Below are 27,278 nucleotides of genomic sequence, written 5' to 3' on the forward strand. Positions count from 1 at the left end.
CAAGCGGGTCCTTTCTGTGTCAGCGACAAACCAACCGAAGTTGTAAGAGAATGTATTTGGATCCGGTCGAAATATCACTGCTGAATACTGGTTTTCTGATTTAGACGTCATGGAGTATTTAAAGACAAAAAAGCTGTCAGAAAAAATAAGACAGTTACCATAAGATTTTGTTGATCTAGAAGGGAAGACACAATACAGCAGTATGTTTGGCTTTAATGATGAGAAGGTTTTGGTTTCATACATACCGCGCCAGAACAGAAGTGTAATTCTTGTATCTTCGCTTCACAATGGCAATGCCATTGATTCTCATTTTTGCAATTCAGCAAAAGGTGGCGTAGATACCGCAGATCAAATGTGTGCTGCTTACAGTGTGAGCAGAAACACAAAGCACTGGCCAGTGATAATTTCCTCCACAATACTGAATGTGTGTGATGTCAAGTCGCAGGTTATTTACGTTGGAAATCAACTGGAGAAAAAATCTCTAGCACTTCAGCTTGTCCTTGGAGAGCTACGCAGAAAAAGTACGAAGAAGATTGGAATCCTCTCCAGCTTGCGAAGTCCACTCAAAAAATTTAACCGCTCAGAAGACAGATAGAAATCAGTAGCTCTTCGACATCACAAAAGGCGCATGTACAGAAATGGGTCGCAGAAAGATGTCAAACCAGGAACGTAAAAACGGCCACAACGCGATCTGCTTATCCCATGCAAGTATGGGCTGCCAACTTTGCTTCTGTGTCCGCCAGTGCATTTCTGCTGGCAATTCTGAATGAGTGTCAAAGATACCAGCACCAAAAAGTAGTCACTTAAAAGGGGAGTTTTTTGCATAAATTTACTGTTTGGTAAAGTTTATGTACTGAAAACTGTAACTCTTTAGTGGTTGATTCAAAATTTCTGTCATTCATATTTTATTTCGTTTGTTACATAATTTTTTTAGCATCCGTTTTCACATAATCTGTTTCTACACGTTCCCATGAAAGCCACTGATTACGTTCAGGTTACTAAACTTGAAACTATGAGATAATACCCGATTTCAAAATCTGTGCCTGACAGGCTCATTGCGTCCGAACGAGGGAGTCCCAGACGTGCGCCGGACGGAAGATTAAGAATACTAATTTTCATCTGCTCCAACCTCACTCAGCTCTGTCGGGGATGTGCCTGTTGAGGGAATTTATCTTATCGGTTTGGAAGAAAGAAGTATAGTGATACACACTACACGAATTCATTATTGCATCAGTTATAATGGGAACAGAGGGATGGTTTTTTTTATGTTATTAAGAGAGAGTTCCCGAAGTGAAGTGAACGTTTCTTATTTATTGTCATATCTTTGTTAAAATACGGTGCTGCTTTGTTGGACCGGACACATCAAACATCCATCTGAATCTGCGTGCAACGAACGATGCTACAAGACAGCAAGGCAGCTGAAACTGCGGTATAGTGCAAGCGGCCAGCGTAGTGACGCGGCCGCTACGGGTCTGAACGTAAGCCTCACTGCGCCACGTGCTTCGGAGCTGTCAGTACAGGGTGATCAAAAATCAGTGTAAATTTGAAAACTTAATAAACCACCGAATAATGTAGATAGAGAAGTAAAAATTGACACACATGCTTGGAATGACATGAGGTTTTATTAGAACCGACAAAAAACAAAGTTCACAAAATGTCAGACAGATGGCGCTGGACAGCAAAACTGCTACCGTGAGGGGTGAGAGGTACGCCGATATGTTTACGGAATCGCATCATCCCCAGCCTGGCTGATAAACACCTGCTGGAACGTACGATGTTTATGCAGGATGGCGCTCCACCACGTATTGCTAGACGCGTGAAAGATCTCTTGCGCGCGTCGTTTGGTGATGATAGTGTGCTCAGCCACCACTTTCGTCATTCTTGGCCTCCCAGGTCCCCAGACCTCAGTCCGTGCGATTATTGGCTTTGGGGTTACCTGAAGTCGCAAGTGTATCGTGATCGACCGACATCTCTAGGGATGCTGAAAGACAACATCCGACGCCAATGCTTCACCGTAACGCCGGACATGCTTTACGGTGCTGTTCACAACATTATTCCTCGACTGCAGCTATTGTTGAGGAATGGTGGTGGACATATTGAGAATTTCCTGTAAAGAACATCATCTTTGCTTTGTCTTACTTTGTTATGCTAATTATTGCTATTATGATCAGATAAAGCGCCATCTGTTGCACATTTTTTGAACGTTTGTACTTTTTCGGTTCCAATAAATCCCCATGTCATTCCAAGCATGTGTGTCAATTTGTACCTCTCTATCCACGCTATTCCGTGATTTATTCAGTTTTCAAATTTGTACGGGCTTTATGATCACCCGGTACATTAGTCGGCTTGCTGAGAGAAAGGGCAGTGATGAGAAGAGCGTTCAGAATTAAGCGAGGGACAGGGACGAAGCGGTAAGTCAGCGGTGTACGTAGTGGAACGAAACGCGTCTCTGGCGGGTCATTTTGCGAACGTGTGTGCCCGTGAACGCTCCCACTGGGATAACGCACCTCGTACCTGTCTGTACCTCTCGCGGACTAAAGCTGCATCAGCAGTATCAGAGGGATATACGAAAGTTGCAGCCAGCTGGAAACTACCTGTTCGCTACGTCACGGCCTACCTGCGCCCCGAGTCTTCGCCCGCGGCGGGGCAGTGGGGTGGTGCGCGTCCCTACCCCAGCCGCACCTACACCGGCAGGCAGGTGACACGCGTCCTACTGTCGGAGGAACAGCAACAGCGCCACAAATTGACGGCACAACGGCCTACTGTATTCCCTCTGACATTGCTATATTCACAGTAAGTACCTGCAGCAAGTCCTAATGTGTATGAATTCCTAAGGTTCAAATGGCTCTGAGCAGTATGGGACTCAACTGCTGAGGCCATAAGTCCCGTAGAACTTAGAACTACTTAAACCTAACTAACCTAAGGACAACACACACATCCATGCCCGAGGCAGGATTCGAACCTGCGACCGTAGCGGTCGCGCGGTTCCAGACTGAAGCGCCTAGAAGCGCTCGGCCACAGCGGCGGGTCCACCTTCACACTATTTATCTACTGTTCCACTCCCGAACAGCGCGGGTAACACGAACACCAATGTCAAATTCTTGTCGGGTTTCCAGCCGGACCAAACTGTCATCTGAGCACAATATTTCAGCGGTCCATCTGCCCACAATCATCAGGTGAGAAAAGCTACGCTCTTATCGGCCAGGTGGACCGCAGAAATATTGTGATCAGATGAGTTTGGTCCGGCTGGAAACCCGACAAGAATTTGATATAGCTAATACGCCGACAAAGTCTACATAGTCACGAACACCAATGTTTTTCTGGACGATCTATGATTTCTGTTATTGTATTACGATGATTATTTCTCCCTATGTACGTCTGTCCTCCGTCAGTCCCATCTGGTAAGAACCCCGTGCATCACAGCAGCAATACTCTTAACAGGGGACGGAGAGTCTCTGTAGTAGATCTGTCGTGGCAGTAAAACAGTGTTGTGGGGAAAGCAAACCAAAGACTATCTGTTTGATCGTAGCTATTAAAGTAGTTCGTTACTTTTTTCCGTAGATACTTAGTTGAAAGGACAGCCTTTGGATTTTCGCGATTTACCGTGTATCCCAAAATTTAACGAATTGCTTTTAGTACTCACGGGGATGACCTAACACTTTTCCTTATTTAGAGTCCGTTGCCACTTGTGGCGCCATGCCGATACTTCGTCCACATCATTTTTCAATTTGTTGTGCTATTATGATGACTGTACTACTCGATAAACGACAGCATCGTCAGCAAACAATTTAAGAGAGCTGCAGAGATTGTCACGTAAATCGATAATAAAGATAAGGGACAGCAGAAGGCCTATAACATTTCTTTGGGGTTGTTGTTGTTGTGGTCTTCAGTCCTGCAGCTCTCCATGCTACTCTATCCTGTGCAAGCTTCTTCATCTCCCAGTACCTACTGCTACCTACATCCTTCTGAATCTGCTTAGTGTATTGATCTCTTGGTCTCCCTCTACGATTTTTACCCTCCACGCTGACCTCCAATGCTAAATTTGTGATCCCTTGATGCCTCAAATCATGTCCTACCAACCGGTCCCTTCTTCTAGTCAAGTTGTGCCACAAACTTCTCTTCTCCCCAACCCTATTCAATACCTCCTCATTAGTTACGTGATCTACCCACCTTATCTTCAGCATTCTTCTGTAGCGCCACATTTCGAAAGCTTCTATTCTCTTCTTGTCCACACTAGTTATCGTCCATGTTTCACATCCATACATGGCTACACTCCATACAAATACTTTCAGAAACGACTTCCTGACACTTAAATCTATACTCGATGTTAACAAATTTCTCTTCTTCAGAAACGATTTCCTTGCCATTGTCAGTCTACATTTTATATCCTCTCTACTTCGACCATCATCAGTTATTTTGCTCCCTAAATAGCAAAACTCCTTTACTACTTTAAGTGTCTCATTTCCTAATCTAATCCCCTCAGCATCACCCGATTTAATTCGACTACATTCCATTATCCTCGTTTGGCTTTTGTTGATGTTCATCTTATACCCAACTTTCAAGACACTGTCCATTCCGTTCAACTGCTCTTCCAAGTCCTTTGCTGTCTCTGACAGAATTACAATGTCATCGGCGAACCTCGAAGTTTTTACTTCTTCTCCATGAATTTTAATACCTACTCCGAATTTTTCTTTTGTTTCCTTTACTGCTTGCTCAATATACAGATTGAATAACATCGGGGAGAGGCTACAACCCTGTCTCACTCCTTTCCCAACCACTGCTTCCCTTTCATGCCCCTCGACTCTTATAACTGCCATCTGGTTTCTGTACAAATTGTAAATAGCCTTTCGCTCCCTGTATTTTACCCCTGCCACCTTCAGAATTTGAAAGAGAGTATTCCAGTTAACGTTGTCAAAAGCTTTCTCTAAGTCTACAAATGCTAGAAACGTAGGTTTGCCTTTTCTTAATCTTTCTTCTAAGATAAGTCGTAAGGTTAGTATTGCCTCACGTGTTCTGACATTTCTACGGAATCCAAACTGATCTTCCCCGAGGTCCGCTTCTACCAGTTTTTCCATTCGTCTGTAAAGAACTCGCATTAGTATTTTGCAGCTGTAACTTATTAAACTGATAGTTCGGTAATTTTCACATCTGTCAACACGTGCTTTCTTTGGGATTGGAATTATTATATTCTTCTTGAAGTCTGTGGGTATTTCGCCTGTCTCATACATCTTGCTCACCAGATGGTAGAGTTTTGTCATGACTGGCTCTCCCAAGGCCATCAGTAGTTCTAATGGATTGTTGTCTACTCCCAGGGCCTTGTTTCGACTAAGGTGTTTCAGTGCTCTGTCAAACTCTTCACGCAGTATCTTATCTCCCATTTCATCTTCATTTACATCCTCTTCCATTTCCATAATATTGTCCTCAAGTACTTCGCCCTTGTATAAACCCTCTATATACTCCTTCCACCTTTCTGTCTTCCCTTCTTTGCTTAGAACTGGGTTGCCATCTGAGCTCTTGATATTCATACAAGTGGTTCTCTGCTCTCCAAAGGTCTCTTTAATTTTCCTGTAGGCAGTATCTATCTTACCCCTAGTGAGACAAGCCTCTACATCCTTACATTTGTCCTCTAGCCATGCCTGCTTAGCCATTTTGCACTTCCTGTCGATCTCATTTTTGAGACGTTTGTATTCCTTTTTGCCTGCTTCATTTACTGCATTTTTATATTTTCTCCTTTCATCAATTAAATTCAATATTTCTTCTGTTACCCAAGGATTTCTATTAGCCCTCGTCTTTTTACCTACTTGATCCTCTGCTGCCTTCACTACTTGGTCCCTCAGAGCTACCCATTGTTCTTCTACTGTAATTCTTTCCCCCATTCCTGTCAATTGTTCCCTTATGCTCTCCCTGAAACTCTGTACAACCTCTGGTTCTTTCAGTTTATCCAGGTCCCATCTCCTTAAATTCCCACCTTTTTGCAGTTTCTTCAGTTTCAATTTGCAGTTCATAACCAATAGATTGTGGTCAGAATCCACATCTGCACCTGGAAATGTCTTACAATTTAAAACCTGGTTCCTAAATCTCTGTCTTACCATTATATAATCTATCTGATACCTATTAGTATCTCCAGGATTCTTCCAGGTATACAACCTTCTTTTATGATTCTTGAACCAAGTGTTAGCTATGATTAAGTTATGCTCTGTGCAAAATTCTACAAGGCGGCTTCCTCTTTCATTTCTTCCCCCCAATCCATATTCACCTACTATGTTTCCTTCTCTCCCTTTTCCTACTGACGAATTCCAGTCACCCATGACTATTAAATTTTCGTCTCCCTTCACTACCTGAATAATTTCTTTTATCTCGCCATACATTTCATCAATTTCTTCATCTGCAGAGCTAGTTGGCATATAAACTTGTACTACTGTAGTAGGCATGGGCTTTGTGTCTATCTTGGCCACAATAATGCGTTCACTATGCTGTTTGTAGTAGCTTACCCGCACTCCTATTTGTTTATTCATTATTAAACCTACTCCTACATTACCCCTATTTGATTTTGTATTTATAACCCTGTATTCACCTGACCAAAAGTCTTGTTCCTCCTGCCACCGAACTTAATTCCCACTATATCTAACTTTAACCTATCCATTTCCCTTCTTAAATTTTCTAACCTACCTGCCCGATTAAGGGATCTGACATTCCACGCTCCGATCCGTAGAATGCCAGTTTTCTTTCTCCTGATAACGACGTCCTCTTGAGTAGTCCCCACCCGGAGATCCGAATGGGGGACTATTTTGCCTCCGGAATATTTTACCCAAGAGGACGCCATCATCATTTAGTCATACAGTAAAGCTGCATGTCCCCTTGCTTTCAGCCGTTCGCAGTACCAGCACAGCAAGGCCGGTTTGGTTAATGTTACAAGGCCAGATCAGTCAATCATCCAGACTGTTGCCCCTGCAACTACTGAAAAGGCTGCTGCCCCTCTTCAGGAACCACATGTTTGTCTGGCCTCTCAACAGATACCCCTCCGTTGTGGTTGCACCTGCGGTATGGCCATCTGTATCGCTGAGGCACGCAAGCCTCCCCACCAACTGCAAGGTCCATGGTTCTGCGTCAGTTGCTGCGACCTTTCTGACAATCACGAATTCAGTCGCTCAACTGAGACGATACGCCGAAGGTACGCAGTTTAATTAGACAGTATCAAATCCTTCTAGAATCGATTTGATCTCCACTGTCGATAGTAATCAGTAATTGATGCGAACATGAGCTAGTTGTGTTTCACATAAAAAATATATTTTCTGAATCCGTGCTGTGTGTCAATGGATCATTTTCTTGGAGGTAATCCAGTATGTTCGAACACAGTATAATTATTTTCGAAAATCGTACTGTAAATCGACGTCCGTGGCATAGGATTACTCCTGTTTCCTTCCTTGAGTATTAGTGCTATCTGCATGTAGCTTTCCCATACGGATCTTTCGTCGAGCGACTTGTTGTATATGATCGCTAAATGTGGAGCTATTAGATTGGCGCACGTAATTCGTATGCAGTTTCACGTTGGCAGCAGTTACTAAGTTAAAAGTACTAGTAGCGTTACATGATGAATCTGGGAATATGCTACAGCGCCCTACGGTGACTGTCGGTCCGTAATGATAGGGAGGACAGTATAGATCAATTACAGCGTCCACTGAGGCGTTTAACCAGTTATTCCTTCCGCGTTCCATACGTGGATGGAGCGTTAAGAAACCTAAATAACTGGTACATTGGCAGTACCGTCTGCTATGCACTTCCCAGTGGTTTGGACAGTATAGGTGTAGATGTAGAATTATTGTTATAAAGAAAACTGTCTTTATGTTTTCAATTCACATACAGAGGACGCGCTTACACTGCGCTAGGAGTGGGAGAAGAAGCTACGTACAACGTGACACCCATGCAGGATGAACCAGAACTCCTGCGACAAAATTTGAGAGATTGTCCAGGGAGTGTACGGCCGCGTGGTCTCTGGAGGCTAGTTACAAAACAGCAATGTCATTATGAGTAACAGGTTTTATTACAATAATTGTCTTTGTGTGAAAATACTGTCACAACAGTGAAAAAATGCTGTAGGCTAATATGCTGTCACCAAAACTTACTGACATGAACGGATCCGGTTATTCGTAGGCGCCTGTCTACAGATGCGTAAGTGCTGTTCTGGGGGAAAACAGCTGAGCGTACTGTCTGTCTGTCGGTTGTCGTCGTCGTCGTGCCGCCTTTCCATTGCGTTCGAGTGAACTCACGAGACGCATATCTGCCGAAACCCATCACTTGCTAACGTACACCTAACACTTCCGCAAAAGCAACACGACACGGTGCACAACAGTACTGAGGACCGAGAGTTAGTAGGTCAGCGGAGTGTACAGTCAGCGAACGGGACAAGACACACAGCGCACACCGACGGCGCTAGTGCCGTACAGGGGTAGACAAGCCGAATCGAGTGTAATTACTCTGCAATGAGAGAACTGGAGAGCACCGGTCTCTCGTACCCAAATACTCGGTAAAATATCTCTCTACAACCTCCGAAATTTGGTCGTCGTAGTTCTAGTTGACTGTGTATACGTGCAAAATATCCATTTCGTTGGATTGTCAACGGATCTTAAGCGCATTAAATACACAACATGCCGATTTACTGGTGTAGCCTGTAATTTATTATACTGTATGCTTTGTCGAGTAGAGGAAATACGATATTTGAAATCCGTGTCTGTAATTCGTTGTTAATGTATTTTCTTGAAAATCTGGTCGTACGTTGAAAAATTTTATTGGGTCCGACAGAAAATAAAAAGTTATAACGACTTGAGATTGTAAAAATTTAGGCGCTACAGTTGTTGCTCGAGCATCTCCAGCTCCCGCCATCAGCGCGCCCCGCACGTAAGGGCGCAGCAGGGTGGGCGCTCGCTCCTTGTACCTGGCGGGCAGGTCGCGGGGGATTAGTGGACCCTTCCTGGACCTTTTCTCCGTGCAAATTTCACTGGGCGCATTGTACAGGACGGCAGGGCTTTGTGCTGGGGGAGGAAGCTCGGCTACCTGTGGCGGCGATGTTGGGTGCGGGTGCGGGGTGCAGGCCGCGGCCGCCGCGCTCACGCTTCTCCACGATGACAGAGCCGAGGCGCACGGCCTGCGCTCTTCTAAAACCATTCTACGGCCACTATTCCATTCAAAAGAATGTTTGCTTACAGCTTTATGCGCCACGTTCAAGTCGATGTGCCCATCATTTCGTTAATGGTCAGTCATTATGATGTTTGCACGTAAATAAGACACTGCGTCAAGTCAGAAAAAGCTCGCAATAAAAAATAGTTGCCGCTATCATTTTGCGCTTGATACATATTACGTAATCCATTAACGCGTATGACATTTAACTAAGGTTTTGAATTTTTTTTCAGACTTGGGTGGAGGACACTGTCTCTCACCAGTCTCGAGAAAACTGACCTGACGTAGCACACATTTTCGATCGCGCCGCGCCAGCGATAATGCCACAGTGAAGTGTACGCAGCATTCCTTGTTGTTGTTGTTGTTGTTGTTGTGGTCTTCAGTCCTGAGACTGTTTTATGCAGCTCTCCATTGTACTCTATCCTGTGCAATCTTCATCTCCCGTTACCTACTGCAGCCTACATCTGCTTAGTGTATTCATCTCTTGGTCTCCCTCTACGATTTTTACCCCCCACGCTGCCCTCCAGTACTAAACTGGTGATCCCTTGATGCCTCAGAACATGTCCTACCAACCGATCCCTTCTTCTACTCAAGTTGTGCCACAAACCCCTCCCCAATCCTATTGAGTACCTCATTAGTTATGTGATCTACCCATCTAATCTTCAGCATTCTTCGGTAGCGCCACATTTCGAAAGCTTCTATTCTCTTCTTGTCCAAACTACTTATCGTCCATGTTTCACTTCCGTACATGGCTACACTCCATACAAATACTTTCAGAAACGACTTCCTGACACTTAAATCTATACTCGATGTTAACAAATTTCTCTTCTTCAGAAACGATTTCCTTGCCATTGTCAGTCTACATTTTATATCCTCTCTACTTCGACCATCATCAGTTATTTTGCTCCCTCAATAGCAAAACTCCTTTACTACTTTAAGTGTCTCATTTCCTAATCTAATCCCCTCAGCATCACCCGATTTAATTCGACTACATTCCATTATCCTCGTTTTGCTTTTGTTGATGTTCATCTTATACCCTCCTTTCAAGACACTGTCCATTCCGTTCAACTGCTCTTCCAAGTCCGTTGCTGTCTCTGACAGAATTACAATGTCATCGGCGAACCTCAGAGTTTTTATTTCTTCTCCATGGATTTTAATATGTACTCCGAACTTTTCTTTCATTTCCTTTACTGCTTGCTCGATATACAGATTGAATAGCATCGGGGAGAGGCTACAACCCCGTCTCACTCCCTTCCCAACCGCTGCATCCCTTTCATGTCCCTCGACTCTTATAACTGCCATCTGGTTTCTGTACAAATTGTAAATAGCCTTTCGCTCCCTGTATTTTACCCCTGCCACCTTTAGAATTTGAAAGAGAGTATTCCAGTCAACATTGTCAAAAGCTTTCTCTAAGTCTACAAATGCTAGAAATATAGATTCGCCTTTCCTTAACCTATATTCTAAGATACGTCATAAAGTCACTATTGCGTCACCTGTTCAAACATTTCTACGGAATCCAAACTGATCTTCCCCGAGGTCGGCTTCTACCAGTTTTTCCATTCGTTTGTAAAGAATTCGCGTTAGTAATGGAATGTTGTCTACTCCCGGGGCCGTGTTTCGACTCAGGTATTTCAGTGCTCTGTCAAACTCTTCACGCAGTATCATATCTCCCATTTGATCTTCATCTACCTCCTCTTCCATTTCCATAACATTGTCCTCAAGAACATCGCCCTTGTATAGACCCTCCATATACTCCTTCCACCTTTCTGCTTTCCCTTCTTTGCTTAGAACTGGGTTTTCATCTGAGCTCTTGATATTCATGCAAGTGGTTCTCTTTTCTCCGAAGGTCTCTTTAATTTTTCTGTAGGTATTCCTTATAATTCACAAACGGTTTGAGATATTTTGGCAAACAATAGCACACAATGAGGAGAGTATTTGCCATGTGGTTGGTACGCAGAACTTCATTCACTACCGTGTTATTCAGTTAACTGCAGCCTTTTCCGGTGAACAATGTAATAACTGCCATCGATAGTTGGTGAAACGAGAAATGTTTTTTTTGGAACAACATAAGTGAAGTCGTTACACGTTTATTTTTGTACAGAGGATGTACCTCTACCATCAGCTATTGACCATCGTCAAATACATAAATCAACACGTTAACACTGTCAAGCATCGTTCCTCCAGAGAGACATCAGGTGCATATAGAGGGAATCGTCATAATCTGGAGGAGCTAAAGGCGACGGCGTTGAAAAATTCAACCTCGTGATGACTCGCAAACGGTTTAAGAGTCTGACACGTTGCCTCCGTTTTGACGACCGAACTACCGGAGCCCAATCGAAAGAATTTGACCAGTTGGGAATAACATCACAATAGTCATATGTCCTGGTTTTCGTTCAAATGGTTGAAATGGCTCTGAGCACTATGGGAATTAACATCTGAAGTCATCAGTCCCCTAGCACTTAGTCCTACTTAAACCTAACTAACATAAGGACATCACACACATCCATGCCGAACCTTCGAACGTAGCAGCAGCGCGGTTCCGGACCGAAGCGCCTAGAACCGCTCGACCACAACGGCCGGTGGAAAAGAAGCCAGTTTTAACACGGCAATGACATAAATGTATAGGTTTGACTAAAAATTCCCCACTCGTGACGCTTCTCTCAAAGCTACAAATTGGTTAACGACGTATTTTGCCCCTTTTTTTGCATTTTCAGTTGAATTCTTTTTAGATGCTAAACAAAGCGGAGGCGACATTAGATCGTTTGGAATAGTCACCGTGCAAGTGTCGGCGTGGAGGGGCTGCACTTATTACTTGTAGAAAATGTGAGCGTAGGCTTCAGTTTCGAGCGGCCTTCCCCTGTAGCGCTCGTCATTTCCCTGCAGCCCCCGCCACCGGCCAGTTTGTTCTGCGCGCAGTTTACAGTAGGCAGCTCATACGAAAACATTCCTGTGCGCCGGTTTGGCGCACGTGTGAGAGATAAAGATATGCTGTTACCTTCTCGGGTGAATGTGTGCGTAACTGCAAGCCACGGGCATTAGTTTTCACACACTTTGGTGCCTGCATTGCGTGTCTGCAGTGTCCATACCTGTGCTCCTCTAAATCGGCAGAAAGCGCCGTCCGCCTGCGGATCTGTGCTAGGCCACCGTTGCCCGCTGCTAGTTACAGTTGACAAGGGGACGTTACGGGCCTGACCCCTCTTACTTCATACTTAAAGGACTTGGAGGTTGTTCAGTACATGGTGCTCGCTGTTTCAGCCAGTGGGACGGAAAGCTATTTTCCGTATGGGTCCCCAACATTACAGGAATGCAGGATTTACGTTGTTCTCGTTGTTAGTGTCACGGGACGGCGACGCAGGAGGAACTCGGACGCAGAGGACCAGGGACATGCAGCGGGAACGGCTTGCACGTCAGCCTCATCTGCAAATCACAGCAGAGGGTTCGTCGAACCACCTTCACAGCAGTTGTCTGTTATTCCAATCTCGAACAGCCCGCGAGAAAAAACGTATGTAGGTCGGGGTCTACAAAGTATTTTCGCATTCGGAAGAGAAAGTTGGTGATTGAAGTTTCGTGAGAAGATTGCGCCGCAGCGAAAAGCGCCTTTTTGTTAATGATGTCCACATTCAATCGTTTATCTTGTCGTGACACACTCTCCCCTATTTGAGGGTAATACAAGACGTGCTGCTCTTCTTTGACTTTCTCGATGTACTCCGTTAATCCTCCAAAAGAGAACGGACAAGCGAACTGTAGGCAGTTTGTCTAGTAGATCTGTCGCATGTTCTGTCAAGCCAAGTGTAGGCAGTCTCTCTAGTAGATCTGTTACAATTTCTGCCAATAAAACGCCGTATTTGGTTCGCCTTCTCCGCAACATCCTGTCTGTTCTTTCCTCTGTACATTGTTTGTAATTATAAATTCTAGGTATTTACTTGAATTTGCGGCCTTTAGATTTGATTGATTTATCGTGTAACCCAAGTTCAACAGATTCATTTTAGCACTAATTGTGGATGACCTCACACTTTTCGTTATGTAGAATGAATCATCAATTTTCGCACCACAGAGATATCTTTTCAAAATCGTTTTGCAATTTGTTTTGATCTTCTGATGACTTCACTAGACGATAAACAACAGCGTCATCTGCAAACAACCTGTGACGGATGCTCAGATCGTCTCCTAAATCGTTTATATGGATAAGGAACAACAGAGGCCCTTGGGGAACGCCAGATATCACCTCTGTTTTACTCGATGACTTTCCGTACGAAATGTGACCTCTCTGATGATAGGAAATCGAGAATCCAGTCGCATAACTGAGACGATATTCCATAAGCGCGGAATTTGATCACGAGCCTCGTGAGGCACGGTATCGAAAGCCTATTGTAAATCTAGAAATATAGGATATAGGATCAGTTTGAAATCCCTTGTCAATAGCACTCAACACCTCGTGTGAGTAAAGAGCTGGTTGTCATTTTTTTCTGTTTTCCGTCTTTCTCTTAGTTCCTTTAAATTCGTGGAGGTATGTGCCGTCTATCCGACTAATTGAAGGCAGTTTGTTTATTGCCATAGGCGTTTCTCTTCATTTATTTGGGAAGCATCATCAGTGGCCTGTAATACATTTTCCTTTTATACATATGTATTTATATATGTATTATGTGGTAGATATAATATGCTGCTATTACGTTTTGTCGTGTCACGATTTCCAGCGCTGTTAACTCATGTGTGTGGTCCTGGAGATGTATTCGTTAATTTCCATACTCCAGCTGGTCGATTTCTGGCGTTCTTTCACCCACATTTGTGACATCGCATGTATCACTTCCACTTTCCATTTTTGTGATCAGCATATGTGTGTTTACGGTGTGTAGTGTTGCCAACTGTTGTGTGTGTGTTTGTGTTTGTGTTGTGGTTTGATATTTCTCATTTGCTGTGTGTGTGTGTGTGTGTGTGTGTGTGTGTGTGTGTGTGTGTGTTTGTATTTTGATGTGTGTAAATGTTCTTTTTTAATACATATATAATTATTTATGTGTGTTTGGGGGGGGGGGGCGGAGGGAGGAAAGAGATTCAGTAATTATTTATCCTGGTTACATTTCGGTTTGTTATTGTTTTGGTGACTAGCATGATCAGAGTGTTAATGCTTATATGGATTTGGTCGTTGAGTACCTTCTTTTTCGTTGCAGTGGCTGTTTGTATGGAGTTTTCTTGCAGTGTCAGGAGCTTTTTGGTGTGATTATTCACTCTGATAACTGTCATGTCACATTCCATGTTGTATGGTTCATGTCCATGTTTTTTCAGGTGTACGGCGAAGGTGGAATGGCTATTTTCATATTTCCAGCTTCTTACACGTTCTTTATAGCTAGTTTCGAAGTTCATGCTTGCCATCCCTAGATATACTGATTTACATTCTTGGCACTCTAGCTGGTATACAGGGCGAGTCACCTAACGTTACCGCTGGATATATTTCGTAAACCATATCAAATACTGACGAATCGATTCCACAGACCGAACGTGAGGAGAGGGGCTAGTGTATTTGGTTAATACAAACCATAAAAAAACGCACGGAAGTATGTTTTTAACACAAACCTACGGTTTTTTAAATGGAACCCCGTTAGTTTTGTTAGCACATCTGAACATATAAACAAATACGTAATCAGTGCCGTTTGTTGCATTGTAAAATGTTAATTACATCAGGAGATATTGTAACCTAAAGTTGATGCTTGAGTACCACTCCTCCGCTGTTCGATCGTGTGTATCGGAGAGCACCGAATTACGTAGGGATCCGAAGGGAACGGTGATGGACCTTAGGTACAGATGAGACTGGAACAGCACATTACGTCCACATGCTAACACCTTTTCATTGGTCTTTTTCACTGACGCACATGTACATTACCATGAGGGGTGAAGTACACGTACACACGTGGTTTCCGTTTTCAATTACGGAGTGGAATAGAGTGTGTCCCGACATGTCAAGCCAATAGATGTTCGATGTGGTGCCCATCATTTGCTGCACACAATTGCAATCTCTGGCGTAATGAATGTCGTACACGCCGCAGTACATCTGGTGTAATGTCGCCGCAGGCTGCCACAATACGTTGTTTCACATCCTCTGGGGTTGTAGGCACATCACGGTACACATTCTCCTTTAACGTACCCCACAGAAAGAAGTCCAGAGGTGTAAGATCAGGAGAACGGGCTGGCCAATTTATGCGTCCTCCACGTCCTATGAAACGCCCGTCGAACGTGTACCTCACCCCTCATGGTAATGTACATGTGCGTCAGTGAAAAAGACCAATAAAAAGGTGTTAGCAAGTGGACGTAACGTGCTGTTCCAGTCTCTTTTGTACCTAAGGTCCATCACCGTTCCCTTCGGATCCCTACGTAATTCGGTGCTCTCCGATACACACGACCGAACAGCGGTGGAGTGGTACTCAAGCGTCAACTTTAGGTTACAGTATCTCCGGATGTAATTAACATTTTACAATGCAACAAACGGCACTGATTACGTATTTGTTTATATGTCCAGATGTGCTAACAAAACTAACGGGGTTCCATTTAAAAAAAACGTAGGTTTGTGTTAAAAAACATACTTCCGTGCATTTTTTTATCGTTTGTATTAACCAATTACACTAGCCACTCTTCTCACGTTCGGTCTGTGGAATCGATTCGTCAGTATTTGATGTGGTTTACCAAATATATCCAGCGGTAACGTTAGGTGACTCACCCTGTATACCTGCTCCTTGGTCTTCATCTGGTTTGTGTGTTTGTAAATGTGATGGGAGTGTGTTCCTTGTTCTGGAAACTATGTAATACCAGTTTCTCTAGTATATTTGCTATCTTTTGTGTTACTTTGTGTTTGTAAGGGTGCACAATTTTTTTTCTGTTATTCGTGTCATGAGTGTTATTGTTTTGTGTTTCCGTTGTGTTTGGCAGTTATAATATTTTCTAAATCCGTGTTGACTGTGTATCAATATACCAGTCTCTGGGGTTATTCATAATGACCGAGCGCAGTATATGTTCCATAATCCTTCTGCATATGGACTTAAATGATGTGAGCCTTCAATTTTGTGGATTACTCCTGTTGCATTTCTTGAATATTGGTGTCCCTTTGCATCTTTCAAGTCTTTGGATACGGATCTTTCGTCTAGCGAGCGGCTATATGTGATTGTTAGGTATGGAGCATAGCCTGAAAGGAACCTAATTGGTATTACAGTCTGGACCGGAAGACTTGCTTTTGTTAAGAGATGTGAGTTGCTTCACTTCTCCGATGATATTTACTTCTAGCAGCTGCTCTTGATTCGATTTCTGGAATATTTACGTTGTCTCCTTTGGCAAAGGAATTTCAGAAGGCTGTATTTAGTAACTCTGTGTTAGCAGCACCGTCGTTGATAGTATTTCCAGTGCTATCGCGCGAAGAAGGCTTTGATTTTTCTATCGTTATTATACTTGGACATTTTGCGCTCTCAATTTGGCATGCTTTTTTCGTTGTTTCTGCAATAGTGTTCTGACCTGTTTGTGTACCATGGCGGATCAGCTCCGTAGTTTGTTAATTTATTTGCTATAAATCTCTCAGTTGCTGTCGATAGTATTTCTGTGAATTCATGCCTCATCTGATCTACACTTACAGCGTTAATTTCGAAGGATTGGAGATTATGTTTCAGTGAATTTGTATCTGCGTTTTTGAATAGGTATGTGTGTATTCTTTTTTAGGATTTTTGAGTTACGGTATTCAGTCTGCTACAACCGTGTGTTCACTACTCCCTGCACCCGTTTGGATGCTCGTTATTAGCTCTTGATTATTTGTCGCTAAGAGGTCAAACGTGTTTTCACGACCGTTTACTATTCCAATGGCCTGATAAGAAAATTTCTCAAAATAATTTTCAGAGAATGCGTTTATCACAATTTCGGATGATATTTTATGCGTACTTACGAATTTAAACATATATTTGGGCAACATATCGAGGGTATATCGAAGTCACCACCAACTACAATTGTATGAGTCGAATGTATGTTTGAACTAAGACTCAAGTTTTCTTTGAACCTTTCGGCAATTGTATGATCTGAGTTGCGATTTCGGTAAAAGAATGGAGAACTACCTCACACTGATCTTTAGGTCACTTGTTTACTTCGTAACACTTTTGAAGAAAACCGAATTAGTGGCCTGTCGTTCTAAATTACTTGGTCACCAAGATAACTAGATTTGAATGCGTATGATTTCTGGCCGTGAGGATACCTGAAGAACAATGTTTAGCAACGGGACACTGACATACACTGGAGGTTGAAGATGAGCATTAGGAGGGAAGTAGTAAACATCTTACCTGAGATGCTTCAGGCAACAGCAAAGCCATCTCTTGTGCGGTCCCTGGCTGTCGTGGATGCAGATGGTCGTCATATTGAGCAACGTTTGTAACCTGGCACGTAAGCTTGGTATGCTGTTAACAAATGTGGAAATTAAAATGTTTCTCTCAATGGTTTATACGTTATTTATCTGCCGCTTATACTTAAAAATGTTTCCACAAAATTTCATTGTCCTAAGATAACTGACTTTTCACGGGGGCCCTCCCAAGTAGCGATAGTTTAATTATAACCACCCTCTACACAACTTCTATAGTTTACTAACGTTGCCGTCACTACAAACCTGCCAGCGTTTACGGTTTATTCGTAAAATTGCAGCATTGTACGGTTTTACGGCTGGGCGGTGTCATTTTATGACATCGCAGAAAAAATTTGAAACATTAACATTCGATAATAACCCCACTTCTGTACAATAGATTGTTTGCGTGGGTCGAAGGCAAGTCCACGATAGTCGAAATGTCGTTCTCTGATGTGAACGGTACTTTTAACAGTGTGATGTTTGTGTCGTCATTGGAAATGAACTTAAAGCTGGGGTAATAGTTCTTGCACATGAATCTTACGTGTCGGAAGGCTCTGCTCCGCAAATCCTTTGTTCCGCTCCGTTCAGCCTGTTGTGATTTAAGCCATATTCTTTGGCCTCGTCGGGACTAATTGCATTCGTTGCACGCCTGTGTGTTTTTTCCCATGTGTATATGCTTTGTTCACGATGTTGGGGTCGTGTTCATTTAATGGGTTAAGGCTTCGTGTTTGCTTTTAACATATTTCAATGATTTGTTTGACTGCCTTCAGTGTTTGTTATAATTTTATGTGACGGTCACTGATCTAGGTTGATTTCGATGTTTCAGTACAAGTCGAGACATTCTTGTGGGACATTTTCATACGCTATATTCCTATTGTAGGATTCGTGAATAAACCCAACAAGACACAGTACTTACAGACATTTAAAGAATCATATTCTGTTTAACTTCCGTACATACTAAAATCAAGAAAGAAAGAAAAATTTGCCTAATGCACGGTATGATGGAAGAAGCAATTTAAGTAATCATGCTAAGTGCGATAAACACGTAAATTATGTTAAATCGAAGCAGATCTACACGTTTCTTAGCAAAGTCCGGCGACGTCGGCAGTGACGTAATTAGGGCCGGGAACCTGTTTACTTACGTTTTGCTGGAACACAACGTGCCCTCAAGTGCGGCTTATCATGCTGGTGTTTTATTTAACCCTGTCAGACCTGGTGGTCACAGTTGTGTACATAAAGTTTGTTCACTAATATTTCGCTGACAAGAAATGTCAGGTGCATCAAAACTCTCTTTGCACATTTGTGTAGGTTTATTTTAGCCATGCTCCAGCAGCTGCTGCTCTCTTGTGAGCAGTCAGTGAACTATGTAGTCAAATGTACTCTCTGGTGTTGTGTCTCTGTGGGAAGCCATTACTCGTTGACTTTATTGCTGTAATAGTCACATTGTGGGTTTTGTTAATGACTTTTTTGTGTGGTTTCCTTCTGTTGGAAGCATTAGACTTTCTTTCAGTGGAATTTTCAGCAATTTCATTCAGTTCATATTTGTTATGTATCAGGTAAACTTAATGTACACAACAGTGCGTTAATGGTGTAAAATAGGAAACGTAACCCTAAAATTTGCCTCAGATGTATTTGCATGGCGATGGTAGTTATGTGTGGTATTTTTTCAGTAATTTCAGTACCAGCAGCAAGGAGGAGAATAACTGACCAGTACATATGATTTTATTTTATATTTCTGGCATCTGACTTACAAATATGGATAAGGAATATCTTTCTGTGGAGAAAGATTGGGACTTGATTATGGACATAATTGAAAATGGTGACGTTTCTGACATTAGTTTGAGTGGAGATGAGGATGACAGTGTACCACTTATTGAAAGGCAAGCTCCACAAATAGTGAAACGTTTTGGAGCAGATAAAGTGGGCGTGAATGATGTGTGTAGAAACACCATATCTGAAGATGAAGATGACGGAGACGTGGTGCATGCTGAAATGAACTTTTTATGCAATGAAAACAACCCAGGATTAAATAACCTGTGTGGCAATATAATGGTGACACCTAAAGAATCCATAAACTGGAAACGCAAGCCTCTAAGTACCATGGCAGAAACATACAAAGCTCCAAATCTGTCTTGTGTTCTCCAATACAATACTTCAAAAGATATATACCAGATGATTTGTTCACTAGCATGACAGCACATACTAATATTTATGCATTACAACAAGGCAAATCCTCATTCAAGCAGACAACTCAAGAACTAGAGGTGCTATTTGGTTTGCATATACTGACTGGCGCTTTGAAATTTCCCAGATTACGAATGTATTGGGATACAAGCCTGAAGGTAAATGTGTTTTGGGAAAACATGTCACGAGACAGATTTTTAGAATTGCAAACAAATTTACACGCGGTGAACAATCTCAAGAAGCCACCTGAAAATAAAGATAAATTTTACAAAGTCAGGCCAGTTTACACAGCCATTCGAAAACGCTGCAGTGAACGTCCTATAGAAGAGAATGTTTGTGTGGACGAAGGAATTATTCCTTTCACTGGGAAGTTTTCTGCAAAGCAGTATGTCAAGGGGAAACCAAGTCCATGGGGAATCAGTCTTCATGTTGTGTGGCAAGAGTGGAATAGTGCATGATTTCCTTTTTTATCAAGATGCTACAACTGAACTAGATACCACATGCTGTAAAAAAATTTGGATTAGATCCTGCTGTTTATTTAGTATTTTCTGTTCCACTCTCAAAAGGTAAAGGTCATAAATTATACTTTGACAACTTCTTTTCATCTGATCATATGTTTCAAGTTCTGAAATCTCAAGGCATCAATGCAGCAGGTACTGTCTGTCAAATCAGATTTGGAAAGAACTTGCCTTTTTCAGATGATAAAACAATAATGAAACAAACCAGAGGCTACTGTGAGGAAATGACTAGTGCTGTTGACATTACCATGTGTAAGTGGTTAGACAATAGGCCAGTTGTATTGTGTTCAAACTTTGTTGGTAAAGGCTCAGTGGATGAAGTCAAGTGTTTGGACCAAAAGCACCATAAATATGTGAAAGTAGAAAGACCTGAAATAGTGAAAAGATATAATCATGCAATGGGTGGTGTGGATCTATTTGATCAATTGATAAGCTACTACAGAGTTTTCATCAGATCTCGAACATGGCCTTTGCGTATGATTTTCCACGCTGTTGACTTTGCCATCGTGCAAAGTTGGTTGGAACACAGACGAGATGCAGACAACCTGTCTATCGCAAAGAAGCAGCAAATGGACCTTCTTTCCTTTCGTATCAGGGTAGCAGATGGAGTGACACTGTGCCAAAAGAAAGTGACTGGAAAGAAGAGGGGGCGTCCGTATGATGGACTGGCTTCAGACATGAGTCATACCGAGAAAAATAGAATTACGACCAACTACAGAGACACAGTTTGATTCCATTGACCATTTGCCTTTGCATGATGTAGGAGCTCCAAGTCGCTGCAAATTTCCAAAATGTACAGGGCGTTGAAGTGCAGACAATGTAAAGTACATTTGTGTCTCCAAAAGGACAGAAATTGTTTTTTGCAGTTTCATACTAAACATTAAAATCAGGTGTTGACCATTGTTGTTTAAACAAGAATGTAATATGGAATAATTTTTGTTTCCTCTGTTTTAAAGTGAAATAAAGAGTGGCATAATTGATCCATACTGTTAACCTCCTTAATGTATGACATGAAGCTCGAGACCTGATGAACACATTTGTGTACATTAAATATCTAGAAAAGTAGAGATGATACGAAATTTTTTCTTAGAAAAATGTTGTCAGGAGACTCACCGGAATGCAAAAATTATGTCAGACGTTTTTTCTAGAAGTAAATAAATAATCGGGTCTGAAAGGGTTAAGATATTTTCCACGCCAGAAGTTGTAAAGAAATTCAGCTGTGGTCGCACGAAAACGGCATACATTGTAAATAAAGTGGCAAGAAATGCATCATATCTACATCTACATGCATACTCTGCAAATCACATTTAAGAGCCTGGCAGAGGGTTCATTGAACAACCTTCACAATTCTCTATTAATCCAATCACATATAGCACATGGAAAGAACGAACACCTATATCTTTCTGTGAATGCTCCGATTTCCCTTATTTTGTCGTGGTGATAGATTCTCCCTGTGTCAACAACATATTTTTGAAATTGGGAGGAGAAAGTTGGTGATTGGAATTTCGTGAGAAGATTCCGTCGCAACGAAAAACGCATTTCTTTTAGTGATGTCCAGCCCACATCCTGTATCATTTCAGTAACACTCTCTCCCATATTTTCTGATAATACAAAATGTGATGCCCTGCCTTCTTTGAACTTTTTTGATGTACTCGTGTCAGTTCTATCTGGTAAGGATCCCACACCACACAACGGTATACTAAACAACGACGGTGTAATGTAGGCAGTCTCCTTAGTAGATGTTACATTTTCTAAATGTCCTGCCAATAAAACGCAGTCTTTGGTTAGTCTTCCACACAACATTTTCTATGTGTTCCTTTCAATTTAAATTGTTCGTAATTGTAATTCCTAGGTATTTAGTTGAATTTATGGTCTTTATATTTATCTGTTGAGAGGCCAGACAAACGTGTGGTTACTGAAGAGGGGCAGCAGCCTTTTCAGTAGTTGCAGAGGCAACAGTCTGGATGATTGACTGATCTGTCCTTGTAACACTAACCAAAACAGTCTTGTGCTGGTACTGTGAACGACTGAAAGCAAGGGGAAACTAGAGCCGTAATTTTTCCCGAGGGCATGCAGTTTTAATGTATGGTTAAATGATGATGGTGTCCTCTTGGGTAAAATATTCCGGAGGTAAAATAGTCCCCCATTTGGATCTCCGGGCGGGGACTACTCAGGAGCATATTATTATCAGGAGAAAGAAAACTGGTGTTCTATGGATCAGAGCGTGGAATATCAGATCCCTTAATCAGGCAGGTAGGTTAGAAAATTTAAAAAGGGAAATGGATAGGTTAAAGTTAGATATAGTGGAAATTAGTGAAGTTTGATGGCATGAGGAACAAGATTTCCGGTCAGGTGAACACAGGTTTATAAATACAAAGTCAAATTGGGATAACGCAGGAGTAGGTTTAATAATGAATAGGAAAATAGGAATGCAGGTAAGCACGTACAAACAGCATAGTGAATGCATTATTGTGGCCAAGATAGATATGAAGCCCACGCCTACCACACTAGTACAAATTTATATGCCAACTAGCTCTGCATATGATAAAGAAATTATTCAGATAGTGAAGGGAGACAAAAATGTAATAGTTATGGGTGACTAGAACTCGATAGTAGGAAAAGGAAGAGAAGGAAACGTAGTAGTTGAATACGGAATGGGGTTAAGGAATGAAAGAGGAAGCCGCTTGGTAGAATTTAGCACAGAGCATAACTTAATCATAGCTAACACTTGGTTCAAGAATAATAAAAGAAGGTTGTATACATGGAAGAAGCCTGGAGATACTGGAAGGTCTCAGATTATATAATGGTAAGACAGAGATTCAGGAACCAGTTTTAAATTGGAAGACATTTCCAGGCGCAGATGTGGACTCTGACCACAATCTATTGGTTATGAACTGTAAATTGAAACTGAATAAACTGTAAAAAGGTGGGAATTTGAGAAGATGGGAAGTTGTTAAGTGCCTTCGAAGCGAACCATTTTATTTGTCAACGGATGGAAGCAGTGATACGAAAGCCAAAAGTTGTACCCCGCTGTTAACATTCTGTGATATTCCGCGGGAAAAAGTGGTGACCATTGTGCTATTCGTGCCAGCGTTAAACGGGGACTCAGCATTGCGCAACGTAGGTAACCTGATGTTGTCACAGCTGAAGTCTCACAACATACCTACTGAAAACCGTGTAGCTTCCTACTGCGGCAAAGTTCAACTAGCTGTTGCCTTCGTAGGTTGCATTTGCCACCAGGTTAATGTAGCAGCTGAAAAAGGTGCTGGAAAATTGACACTTAAAGTGGATGAGATCCTTCTTGATATATTTTATTTCTCAGAGAAAAGTGTCAAGAGAAAAGAACGGTGTCAGAATTTTCAGAACTTCCGTAATAAAGAGGCAAAGAAAATTCTGAAGCATATATGTACTTGTTTACTAGGCAGATGTATTGATAGACTACTAGACCGGTGGGATCCGCTTTTTTCTTTCTTCAAGGAGGAAGTAATATTATGTACCCAAAACATTTCCACCGCCTTGACATGTTTCAGACTAGCTAGAGTTGAACAAAGTGGATCCAAAGAGTATCGCAAGAAGAGATTCCTTTATTCTGCTACTACACATGCCCCTAAAAGAGTAGAATATTCTTCCAAATGTGACAAAGCCATCGTAAAAAGTAAGACTTCTGCTATAATACGCGAGGGAGCATTGTTTATGTTGCTGTCCTCGGACTTGAACAAGACCTTTTGTACTTCGCTTCATGTGTGCTCGGCTTTGCTGTTCTTGTATTTGACAATTTGAATGTTGCTTCCCAACATTTTATTAGAACTTCTAATGGATTTGCTGAAGCAGTTGTTCACCAAGTTTGTTAAGCCCAAAATTGTCAAAATCTCCTTTTCGCCTGAATTGAGTACAATTTGATTGAAAATCAAAGAAGTGATGATAAGTTAGTTATTGGCATTCAGACTTGGAACATAGTGAATGATCTCCAGGATACAGAGAAATCCCTTTTCTTTTCATCAGTGATAAACCACTTTTGTACTGCATAGTTTTCTTACATTCGTTTTTCCTTGGAAAAGTTTCTTGTCATGTTATGGAAGGAAGAAGGTGGTGAATGAGCTTCAGAGGCAGTACATGACACTTTGCTTGCAAATCACGATGCTGCAGGTGATTCCAGTTGGACACAAGTACGTGGAGCCGGTGGACAGAATTTCTAGAGTAATGCTCTCTGTTCTCGTCCTACCCCATAGTGTACAATGTGAATGCGTTTTCATCCTTATGAAGAAAAATAGAATAGATTTCAGATTAGCCATATCCAGTGAATCTTTGGAGTCTTTCTATTGTGACGATCAGAGGTTCTGGTCCATGCTATCACAAAACTGTGAGTGTGAGTCGAACTAGAATGTGATGTGCAATGTGTATTGTATCATTTCTTGCCTCTGTTACGTTAAACAAGATTTATTGTGTAAAGCGTTTTTCAGCGATTGCATACTGCTTAATTTATCAAGGAAGTCCTGTTATGTACGCTCCAAACTAATATTCACCGCGCCTGCTGCTGTTTAACATGGATTTCTTCGTGTCATGGTCATCTACAGATCATTGGCCTATAATGTAAGTAGATGTGAGTTTATTGAAGCATTTGAAGTATATTATATTCGTCAAGCCGGCGTATGTCGAAAATCATTAGATTTTCATGTCGCGCGTGAAATTTTCGGATAGCTGTTTTCAAAAGCTGGCAGATGTGGTCTCAAGCTAAGTGCACAGCGTAATAGCCTTGTAATCAAGTCACTGGTTCGAACATCGCTGGTAAAAACTATCATTTAAATTCCAACGTTATTAACATACGGAAATCTCAACGTTGTAGTTGTTGCGTGGGGGTATTCAGTCCAGAGACTGGTCTGATGCATCTCTGCATGCTACTCTTATCATGTGCAAGCTTCTTCATCTCCGAGTAACTACTGCAACCTATATCTTATGAATCTGCTTAGTGTATTCATCTCTTGGTCTCCCTATACGATTTTTACTTTCCACGCTTCCCTCCAATACTAAATTGGTGATCCCTTGATGCCCCAGAACGTGTCCTACCAACCGATCCCTTCTTTTAGTGAGGTTATGCTACAAATTCCTCTTCTCCCCAATTCTATTCAGTACCTCCTCATTATGGAGTAATAATTTAAAGAAAAACATCTTTTTAATTACTGGTCATATGAAAAGAAAATAAAAATTTGATACAAACGTGCGAAATTCCATTTTGTTTAGTGTGAAAAGTATGTACATCAATAATACTGTTCAGTTTCTGGAAAGAAGTGTTATTCTTTATTCGATGCTTCGCATTTTCGTAGCAAATTAGAATTCATTGTGGATACTGAAATTTTTATTCGAATAGTAATCTAGTATATATCCAATAGCAGCGGACAAACCCGGCGTTGCCCGGATATTTATTTGTAGCCCGTGCCACGCAGCGTCTGGCCTTGCGTCTATGCATTGTTCTCAAAATGTGTTGCGAATGGAGTTAGCAGCAACCGAACCATGCGCGATGCGGCAGTTCCTCACGCGTCTCATTGTTTATGACGCCATATTACCTGAACTCAGCGTCGCATAATGATGCTATTTTGCAACTACTTTCAGTAGCATATGTGCATGCTCTCTAAAATGTTTGCGGGAAAGTGCTGGTCGATAAACACTTCCCCTTTCATTATTTTTTGAGTGTTGTTAGCGAGAAAAAATTTAATAGAGATTTGAAATTATGTGTAAAATTTGTTGCAAGTTGCTAAGAGCTCTCGTTCTCAAATACTGGATTAATACAGTCTGGAATTACACGCGGCCTAGGCTGTGCTTCTTTTTCACACCCATCCCGACACCTTTGATACGCAGTTGGTTCTTAACGCCACAGTGAGTGTCGCCTGACAGTAAGGTATGTGTGTACAAAGTTTGCTTAAAATCGGTCGTGTGGTTTCACACACAGCCAGGTAGTTGCAGCTGGAGCTCAAGTCTAGAAACGTCACAGTGTAATAATAAAGAACGTAGTCAGTGCTGCAGGCATTGGGAAACATCCACCACCGACAACACAAAAACCAAAAGTCAGTGCCTAGGTTCAGCAGACCCCAACAAAGCGTCACACATAATAGCACTGTCCCCGGTTGGACAGAGCTTAAATGGTGAACAGTTTCAAAAATAGTGCAGCTTTTGGTTTACCTGAGCCATCAGTTGCCGATATTATGTTACGGAAACTGTCATTTAGGTTGACCTAAGTGACTCATATAAAGCGAATGGTCCTGCGAACTGGACAATAAATGAATTCCTTCGCTATCGTATCCCTAACGAAGCTCATGCAGCACACAATCTTCTGAGGTACTTGAATAATGGTTTGTCTTTCAGAGTCATGAGGAATGTCGAGAAACAACGAAGGATATTTTAGCATATTCTCGAAGCAAAGCTAGTTATTGTGTCGCTTGTTTATTGTTGAGTGGAGTCTCACAATTTGCAAAATCGAACGAGGGATTTAATGACTGCAAAAACGATTAGTCCCGATTAACTGCTAACGAAAATTCAGCTGAATATAGGAAATGTGTGTTAACTTTAAAAGCTAGAGGACAAATCGCGGGGAGATTAGACAGACAAGAAACTAACATCTCAAGACAGGGGTAAATTATTGGAGGTATGTGTTAAAACGAGTTGGTTCTTTGGTCAGTACTTTTCCATACAAGACCTATCCTTTCACCAGACCTTTGGGTTTGCGTCAACACGTGGCGAAAAACTTCGAGGCGGCACTACAATTTTTATAGCTTCAAAAAACTTTATAGCTTAAAAAAACTTTATACCTCAAAAGGAAAAGGGAACTGATGATATCTTCTTTTTCAAGTATGTGAACGGTATATCAGTTCTGGCAAAGTATGTTGAAGAGAAGGAAACTGAATGTAATCCATCATACGAGACACCTCCGGCGTGCAGCTCACTCCCGTGACATAGCAAGGTAGTGTGCAGCAGAGTGTTCCGCTTGAGCGGCTTGATTTCTTCCCTTTGTTGCAATGAATTTACACTTTCGTCTCTGCTTCGACGAGCCGCTG

At 41.9% G+C, this 27,278-nt stretch overlaps 1 protein-coding gene across 2 annotated transcripts in view; it reads left to right on the forward strand.

Annotated features, from left to right (window-relative positions):
* Window positions 1-27,278, forward strand: part of LOC126202910 (serine/threonine-protein kinase NLK) — a 462,489-nt gene that overhangs the window by 64,963 nt on the left and 370,248 nt on the right. The window lies entirely within an intron of this gene.

Source organism: Schistocerca nitens, chromosome 1 (assembly GCF_023898315.1).
Source record: "Schistocerca nitens isolate TAMUIC-IGC-003100 chromosome 1, iqSchNite1.1, whole genome shotgun sequence".
Classification (NCBI taxonomy): Eukaryota; Metazoa; Arthropoda; class Insecta; order Orthoptera; family Acrididae; genus Schistocerca; species Schistocerca nitens.